Raw genomic sequence first — 10,501 nt, forward strand, 5'->3', positions numbered from 1 at the left:
GTGAGTGAGTGAGTGAGTGAGTGAGTGAGTGAGTGAGCAAGCGAGTGAGTGTGTGTGTGTGTATATATATATTTGATATGAAATATAGCATCACTCATCACTCACATATTCCTGACATTGCATAACGTCAAGCATCCAGGTGATTAAAGCTTTTTTGCAGACCAATAACAATTAAAAGAGCAATAATCATACTGCAGAGTGTGTGTCTTCCACCTAAAGAAAGCCCACTGAGACTTCAGCTTACTGGATGAATAATTAGTGATTTTCTAAGTGTTATAAGGTCATAAAACCCTTTAGAGCTGGTTTTAAAGTCTGTGTTGAAGCTGATATGCTGCGTGACCTGTTATCTTACAACACAAGACTTTGAGTTCACTGTTATTTATACTGTTATTTGTAGTTTTATACTGAATGATGCACCTGCTATTGTTCACAGACTGATTATATATATATACTGTATGTATGTATATATATATATATATATCAAAATGAAATATTTATTAAAACATTTATAGAACCAGCAAATATCAACGTCAGCCTTCATCCTGAAAGTGCTAGTTTGATCATTGTTTTCTATTATATTATATATTATTTATATACTTACTGAATTTCAGAGGCACATAGACATTGAATAAAAGTGATTCATAATTAATAAAGAAACACAAGAAGTCAAAATAAAACTTGCTACGAACTCATTATTTGGCATCAAAGTTTCGCTCATTCTAGAATCTGAATTCCAATCTTACGCATATATTTCTGAACAGATTTAACAGAATAATAGTTTTCGATACAAATGTTTATCTTTTGCTTCCTTACTAAGTTTAGAAGCACAGACACTGAATAAAAATGAGTAGATATATAACGAAACAGAACAAGAAGTCAAAATAAGAGTCGTTACAAATTCACTATTTGGCATCAAAGAAGAAGAAAACGACATCTTGTCTTATATATGAAGAAACCCAGATCAACACGTGCACCTCCTTCATTCTCTCTCCCCAGAATCGATCTGCTGATGTCCATCGAGGAATCTTCCTCCTGCTCCATAATCTGTTACCATGGCGACAGTCCAGCATCCCAATAAGAAGAGGAAAGCAGATATGACAGCCGCTCCTCTAATCACACACACATCTGTCTTTCCAGGGAATAGTTCCTGTTCACTCCTCCTCTCTCGTTCTCATCCATTTATCTAGAATTAGTCTCTCAGATGAAGACAAATATGATCTGTGATGCTCAGCAGACGACTAAACACACACAGATGCTGCAGAAAGCTGAGGCACGCTGATATTCATCATGTCTTTTTATACATTTACTGTCTCTCTCACACACACACACACGCACGCACGCAAAGGTGTTTTGGTGAAGAGAGAGAGCGCTGAATCCACTCTGCGCTTGTACTTCTGTCGGCCTCCTCTCACGCGGTCCATACGCACACCTGCACACACGCACACACGCACACACGCACGCACGCACACACACACACTCACTGATTGTTGAGACTAAACACATCACACAACTTCACCTTCATAATAGCATCATTTGCTCTTAAATTAAGAGGAAATAATTTTGAAAACTTAAATGTTCTTAATTTTGTTTTTATTTTCTTTCTTTTTTTGTCAAAAGTATGACATTATATTGTTTCACTCGCCTAAAACCAACTACTTCATATTGATTCAAACATAAAATAACTTATAATAAGAAATAAAAATATGTACCTTTGAAAGAAACGTTATATACTTTACTAGAAGGAAAGTAATTAATTTAAAAAGAACACTTTTCATAAGATAGTATACTTTGGCCAACACCTTATGATAATGTTTGTAGAATCAGCAAATATCAAAGTCAGTCTTCATCTCGAAAGTGCTATTTTGATATTATTATATTATGTAATTTATTATGTTCTTATTATTTTCTAATAACACCACACAAATGTACTGTATTTATTTTATTTGAATGTTCCATCACATAAATGATAAAGAAATTATTCAGGATTTTGAGATATTATCATTTTAAGTAGATTCTATTTGTATAAACACCAGAAAAGCAAAACAGCTGCTGCATTTAATACAGGTGTGATGTGTAAAATATGGTTGTGTTGTCAGCACTGTAATTTTTGTCTAGTGCATGTCTGACTGGCGATTATTAAAACAAACGAAGATGAAAATCAGTTTGAAAGCATCCTGTAGTCTCAGTTCGTTCATTAGACAAGTCAAGATTTAGTATTTGATGCATTCGTTTTGTATGACATTATCAAACTCATATCTGGTAATAGGTGAGGAAAAACACACAACTTTTTGAGAAAATTAATCCAAAATGATTTCTAGCTCTCTAGCATAAATATAGATTATATCAGTTCTGTGGCTCAGGAATCAGTGCTCAGACACTCACTTCACAGAAAACTCATTTGTGAGCTCAGTTGCTTAGCTGATGCTTGAAAACAGACTGATGAAAGAAAACGTCTCCTCGTCAGATGTTTAGTACATGATTGGATGTCATTTGTGTTTGCACTTAATCAATCGCTATTCCTTCCTTTGTGTCTCACGTACGTGTGTGTGTGTGTGTGTTTGTAAGTGTGTGTGTGTGTGTGTGTGTGTGAGTGAGTGAGTGAGTGGAGTGTGAGTGTGAGTGTGTGTGTGTGTGTGATTGAGAGTGTTTTAAATGTTAATTGGTGTGAGATGTGAAAGTGTCTCAGACAACAGCAGTCACGCTCCGCTTGAGTCTGACAGCCTGTGTTTGAGGAACACTTTACTCAATAAGAGGCAAATGGACTGAAACGCTGCACACATGGATTCCTGCACACTGTCTAATCACGCGTTAGTCTCTTCACCCTAATTTCACACACACGCACACACACACACACACACGCACACACACACACACACACACAAACACACACACACACACGCACACACACACACACACACGCACACACACACACACACACGCACACACACACAAACACACGCACACGCACACGCACACACACCCTCTATATAACCACTAACACACATTCTCACTATACTTGGAATAACATACCAAAATTATATTACAAATATGAATTAATAATTTTCAATTCCAAGATTATATGCCTCAAATGCTTTATCATTTTCAATATCATCACATAATGAATTAATAATTTGATTTAATTAATTAATAACAAATTATACAACTACTACAATTATAGTCAACTTTAGTCACAGTATACACACTCACATTTAATAGTATGTACTAGCAAACATCAACTGCTTGATTGTTTGCAAAAAAACTATATTATCATCCAGCTCTAATATGCTAAATGCATCTACATGGCAAAGATAGTTTAAACATTAAGAATATGATTTTCTGTAAAACTGCTTTAAAACAATGTGTGTTGTAAAAAGCGACTTGACTAGACAGACACCTGTTGGCAGTGTTTGACACTTTTATCATAATACAATACTGTTTCTTATGCTATGTTTTTTTTTAATAGTAGGTAAACTGCACAGTGTAAGCTAGTATTCCACTGACTGTATTGCTGGTAATTAGTGTTTGTTGAACTCAGTTGATTTGATGGGGTCACGTGTTTTCTCACAGATCAGCTCACCTGAGTGGTTTTCAGAAGTGTAAACATCTTCGATTGCTTAACCTTCAGCCTTTCTTCATGGCTTTGTTCATCTCGTTAGACACTTTCTAATGGACGAAAGAATTACACATTCACAAGTTCAATAATAAGTGAGATGCACTAGACATCCAGCTCAGAAGCTATACTGTCAGTGCATCTCCTCTCGAACAGAACCACATCAGCATGCAGTGTTTGCTGTTTCATGACTGTTTGTACAGTATGTGTTGTTTACAGCATTATTTTGCTGTAATGTCTGCAGTCACACTGTCATTCTCATGTGTTGTTAATTGCTGTTAATAGTGTTCATCGTCTGTTTTATTACGTCTTAAATTGATTTTTCCGTACTGCTGGTTCGTCTGGTCAGAGGAGAACTGGCCCCCCGACTGAGCCTGGTTTCTCCCAAGGTTTTTTCTCCATTCTGTCACCGATGGAGTTTTGGTTCCTTGCCGCTGTCGCCTCTGGCTTGCTTAGTTGGGGACACTTCATTTCCAGCGATACCGTTGACTTGATTGCAAAGATACTATTTAAACTGAGCTGGATGTTGACATCACTGAATTCAATGATGAACTGTCTTTAACTGAAAAATTTGTGTTTACTATTGTCATTTTGCATTATTGACACTATTTTCCTAATTAATGCTGTTCAGTTGCTTTGACACAATCTGTATTGTTAAAAGCGCTATATAAATAAAGGTGACTTGACTTGACTTGACTTGTTGTAACGTGGTTCTGCATGAAATGCTAAGTACACGCAACATACTTTATAAAAGTGCTTATTGTAAAAAGTACATACTTTAAAAATATATTGAATGTAATGTTTAATGACATATAATTGCATTTTTTTGTAACTGAATGAGAATGTATTGTAGTTTAAATGTATATTAAATGCAATTAGTTGAACAATTAGCAAATCAGGATATTAGAATGATTTCTGAAGGATGATGTGACACTGAAGACTGGAGTAATGATGCTGAAAATTCAGCTTTGATCACAGAAATAAATTACAGTTTACAATATATTCACATAGAAAACCGTTATTTTAAATTGCAATAATATTTCACAATATCACTGTTTTTACTGCATTTTTTTTGTTTAAATAAATACAGCCTTATGAGCAGAAGAGATTTTTTTAAGATATTTTAGAGATTAAAAAAACAAATCTAAATTATTCTACACTTTTGACCATTCCTTTGTGTCTCACGTATGTGTGTGTGTGTGTGTGTGATTGCTTTTAAGATATGAAGTATACCACAAGCACATAGCCTATTGAATAGTTAAGCACAGTTCTTTTTTCACAAGGCTATATTTGATTACTTTTCTCTTGGTCTGCAGTGGGAAGAGTGACAGTAAACTTGACATTTCCGGTGTTTTATTGCTATAAATATATGACTTTTTTTTCTGCATAGAAAGTTTTGTATGTGAAAGTCTAGCTCAGGTAGCAAGCCCATAAATAAAACATGTCTCTGCTCTCTCTCCGTTATTTTGGCTGTATATTCGGTCGGTGTAGCTCTCTCCGGTCGCAAGCGGCCTGTCATTTTCAATGTCCTTCCCGGTGAGCGGCTGTCAAACCGAACCAATCAAGAGCTGCTGTTCAGGCCTTCGCTCGTGCTCTCGTTCTTAGAATGCATTCTCATTAGCACCCCCACTGACCCAGAAATAAACATTCCATCATATTTGAGCTCTGCGAGTGACTGGCGCCCCGCCGCTCCTTTGATCTGAGAGTGATTCATGCAAATTTAAACTGCGTCCTTGAGTTCACTCTCAACAACCTGCCCGACGACGCTCTGCCTTCCAGAGACTTAAACAGAAAGTGAACGCCAGGGACTTGTGAGAATCTTGAAATGCACTAGTCATTATTGATTGTGTTTGCTAAGGTCATCATCACTATTATTACTGATTGGAGGGTTGATTGACTAGAAACACGAATCCTAAATTTGAGAAATGATAAATAAATGCTTGCATATTCTGACTTTTGAATATCAGCATAAGGTCTGGTTCACACTGTAGGTTATTGTGGCCAGGAGAATGTCTGAATGACATTTCCAGCAACCAAATGCAGTTTGCTTTGTATGTGCAATTGAAGGCTGGTTTAATAGAAATATATTACAGCACAATAGATTGGCATGGGGGAAAAATCATTCAAAGAATGAGAAAACTAAGGACTTTTGAAAAAAAGTTAATTGCGAGTTTTTATCTTACAAGTCAGACTATTTTCTCCCTTGCAATGCTGACTTCTAAACTCAGAATTCTGACCTGTTTTCGTGCAATGTCAAGTTTACATGTCGCAGTTCTGAGTTTAAGCCTTGCAATTCAGGATTTGAAGTTGCTTTTTTCTCTCAGAATTCATACTTTTTTTCCCGAAATTCTGAGTTTATAACTTGCAATATCTTTGTATCTCACAACTCTGAGAAAAATGTCATAATTGCAAGGTTAACTTGCAATTGAGAGGAAAAAAAGTCAGAATTGTGAGATAAAAAGTCACAATTACCTTTTTAATTTCTTTAAAAAAACAACAGAACTGCGAGATGTAAACTTGTAATCACAAGAAAAAAGTTATAATTCTGAGTTTATATCTTGCCATTCGGTATTTCTTTAAAAATAAAACATAAAACAATTCTATTGTGAAATGTAAACTCAGAATCACAAAAAAAAGAATTCAGAACATCAGAGTTTATATCTTATAGTTTATATCTTTGACAGAGTTTATATCTCAGAATTGTGAGAAAAAAAGTCTGAATTGTGAGATAAAGTCGCAATTAACATTTTTGCATTTCTTAATCCCCATGCGGAGGAAAAATATAATGGAAATGTGTGCAGACTTTCTGATCAGAATTTCTATCTATCCCAAAAAGTTTTACAAACAGAAAAAAAGAAGTCAGAAAACAAAGCATAAAGTGCAGTTCTGCTCATAAATTACTCTGTAAGTGTCTCAAAAAGTCTGAATATATTTCCGAGATTTAATGCCACTAACCTTGCAAACTTTAGAAAATCAGGTGGCAAATTCTTCCTCTTTTATTCCAGTTTAATCTTGTTTTTTTTCTTTCTTTTTCTTTTTTGCTCGTGACTGATAGGTGGCGCTGTCTGGTGGAGGAAGCAGCACTTTACCTAATGTGACCTTGCAAAATCTTTCAATTAAACATTATATTTACTCTCTGGAGAGGTCTGATGCATTATTTATAGAAACGCCCTCATCTGGTCATTGGTGTGGCGAGTGCAGTGGACGGAGGTGGACAGACCATTTGTAGCTTGTCAGATGGAGTTTTCGAGTGGTCTGACAGATGATTATTAGTCTGCTAGTTTTGTTCTGAATGAGTGAATCTCACGAAACCTGTCAAGAATATGTCTGGCTCATATTTCACCTGAAAATAAAGAGAAAGAAAGAATTTTTATGACCATTAATATATCATTTAAATTTTAAAATATGTTATACACATGGCAGAATTTGTTATACCTTTAACATCTTAACATTTCAAACAACCTTAAATATGCAAAAATATGTATTTATTTTTTTATGCTTGAGCTGAAATATAATCTGGACATGTTAATATGGAATTCATATTAATATGATGTCCTGAGTTCTGACAGACAGATATTAAAACACTTTCAATCTGTTCCACGCACAAAGCTTTCATATGACTTTTTTGACCATTATTTTGATTGTTGTGGTTATTATGTACTTTGTATGGAAAAGAGTATTCGTCAAGATTCTTTCAGAATAAATAACATCATATGGGTTTGGAATGATTTGAAGGTGGGTAAATAATTACAGAATTTTAATTTTTAGCTGAATTATCTATTTAAAGGCCTGTGTGTCGTTCCTGAGTCTAACACTAGGAGGTGCTGTTGAACTCTGTGAGCTCTATATGACACACAGTTAATATAAAGACTAATTATATACTAGACAAATCTTTGTATAATTAAACATTCAAAGGCACAGTTAAAAATGGGTGAACTCTGCCAATCTGATGTCATTAATACTAAATACTGAAGTGGTTCTTTTTTTAGCATCAGGCAATATTTTATTTTATAAAATCAATAAAGCGTGACTCCACATGTAGTAAACTGTATGTTTGTTATAAGGATGCTTTTTTAAATTTAAATTAGAGTGATTAAACATTTTAATGTGACATTTATTACATGCAACAATAAAAAAAAAAAAATGTGAGCTCTATATGACACACAGTTAATATAAAGACTAATTATATACTAGACAAATCTTTGTATAATTAAACATTCAAAGGCACAGTTAAAAATGGGTGAACTCTGCCAATCTTATGTCATTAATACTAAATACTGAAGTGGTTCTTTTTTTAGCATCAGGCAATATTTTATTTTATAAAATCAATAAAGCATGACTCCACATGTAGTAAACTGTATGTTTGTTATAAGGATGCTTTTTTAAATTTAAATTAGAGTGATTAAACATTTTAATGTGACATTTATTACATGCAACAATAAAAAAAAAAAAACGTTTGCGGCTCTTGTTTATGGCTGTCAGTGATTTCTCTCTATATGAAAGTTTCATTAAAGACTTTGGCTCAGTTGTGTGCATGTAATTTATTCTGCATATTCCATGTGTCAGAAGTCCGCTTTGTGTTTTATTCTTTTCCAATTTCAAATATGAGCAGTGTTTTTATGAATCAATTCCTATTTATCCACTTAAAGCAAAATCCTTTTGTCTAAAACCCAAAATATTGCTTTATAGAGTTTGCATAAAGCATAAAATGAAATTATCTTTTAAAGGAAGAGAGACAAACAGGCAACGCAGCTGTGATAAGTCAATAGTTATTTTGTCTCAGAGCAAGAAAAGCGGAACAATAAAGCCAAACAGTCCTTTATATTGTGATAAAGGGACATTTTAGAGGAAATGCACTTTGTAGAAGTTTCTCAACTAATTAAACAGTCTCAATAAATTCAAGTGAAAAGCTGGTGTGTGAAACTTCCAGACTGAGAACCGTATTTAAAGAGAGAGAGAGATGAAGAAGTGTTTTGCAGTTAACTTTCACTTTGCTCAAAGTGCTATGACTTCATTTTACACATCAATCCTGGCTGACTGCATGTCTGAAACACTGTCTTTTCACTGCTCTGTTTCAATTAGCACCTGTGATTTCATCGTTTAAAAAAAGCACATTACGTCAACATTACCTGAGCATTTTTTGTGCATCAGAAATCTGCCCGTTTGCATGAATAAATTCATCTTTAATCAAGTTACACATTCTGATCAAGACTGAAATGAGCAAATGAGTCTTTGTGGCCCACGGCCCACCATTTAGTTGATCTTTAGTTTTAAAACATCACTAGTTTTTACCAAGTTTGCCTAATTATTAATGTTCATTTTCTCAATATACTGTGCAAATATATAACTACACTATGATCACTATGAGCTTTTTCTTCATCTCCCAGAATGCACCATTTTTGTCAACAATCTCTCCATCACATTTCAAAGACATTAAAGCATATTAAAGATTATTTAGCTGTTATTATTCAGGCTGCTAGATTGACCTGCTTTGTATGATTCCCCTGATGCTCTGCTATGACAGTAGATGACCTGAAAGAGAAAACTAACAATAGAAGACAAATTATGCTAATAATCTCTCTAGCGCCTCTTTTGGCAACACTAAGAATGCAACTTGTTTTTGTGTTGCATTACGAATTGCACTTCACATTTCAAAAGGGAAATAAAGATCAAATTCAAACTTGTAGAGCTAAGGTGAAAAATTTGGTGTAGGATTTACTTTAAAACAGTTTTCACTCAGAAGAAATCACTAGTAAATTTCACAAATAATTACAAAGAAATGGCAAGTAACACACTGAATGTGAAATTTTGAAAATGAAAGAATGAAATATTTTCAATCAGCTGTAAAACAGTCCAATGATCTTTGTATTTTATTTTATTTTTTACAACTTTAGAAAAATAATTTTAAAAGCGAATAAGAATCTGCATTCAAGTATTTGCACATACAAATATTTTTAAAGTAGTAAATAAAACAAAGATGACTGGAGTACATTTTACAAGAAAACATGTTTGTGTACATGTTTGATTCAATTTGTTACTTGCCGTTTCTTTGTCATTTGTGACATTTACTAGCAATTTCTGAGTAAAAATGGTTTCTACACCAGATTTTTAGTATGTTTCAGGCTTTATAGTTACCAAGACCAGAAACACAAGAAGGCAGCTCAAATGAATGTGTATTTTTGGACGTGATATCTTGTTAGAAACACCTCATGCTTCTCACATCCAGAGCAGAACAATCAAACTTGTTCAGAAAGACTTTGATCATTATGATATCCAAATCTATATGTGCACTTTCATAACAAGATTATCTACACGCATGAACATGCCTCAGTGTCACACATGTAGATAAAACACACGTTCACCTCATTCAACACTTCAGATTACATTTGATGGATTCTCTTCTTCAGTGCATGTGTCTGTGTCTGAGTGTGTTTCTTCATGCCAGCACTGCATGTGTGCCTTTAATTATTCTAATGCACTCCTTCTTGTGCTCCCTGCTGATCCCATTGCATATATTTAATTCTGTAAAACACAAATATAGAGGATCTCACCCGACTGCTCACAAAAAGCTTGTCTTAATCGACCAGCCTCCAAGAGAGAAGAACACAGACATGTCTTTTTTATAGCATTACTGTAGGCGGATTTGAAAAAGCAACATGCATGATGAACATTGCTGGTGTTAAACTGATTGCTTTGCTCACTCAGTCTCCAGCTCTGTTGATCTGTTCATCCATCCATCCATCCGTGTCTGTGTGTGTATGTGTGTGTGTGTGTGTGTGTGTGTGTGTGAATTCTTACAGGCCTTTTAAAGCTTGTTAGCTATGGCCTGGCGTTAATTGGTTTAACCTCACTGTAATGCAGCAGAAGCTTCAGAGCATTCATTCAGTCTCT

This window comes from Sinocyclocheilus anshuiensis, unplaced genomic scaffold (assembly GCF_001515605.1).
Source record: "Sinocyclocheilus anshuiensis isolate Anshui unplaced genomic scaffold, SAMN03320099.WGS_v1.1 scaffold91, whole genome shotgun sequence".
Lineage (NCBI taxonomy): Eukaryota > Metazoa > Chordata > Actinopteri > Cypriniformes > Cyprinidae > Sinocyclocheilus > Sinocyclocheilus anshuiensis.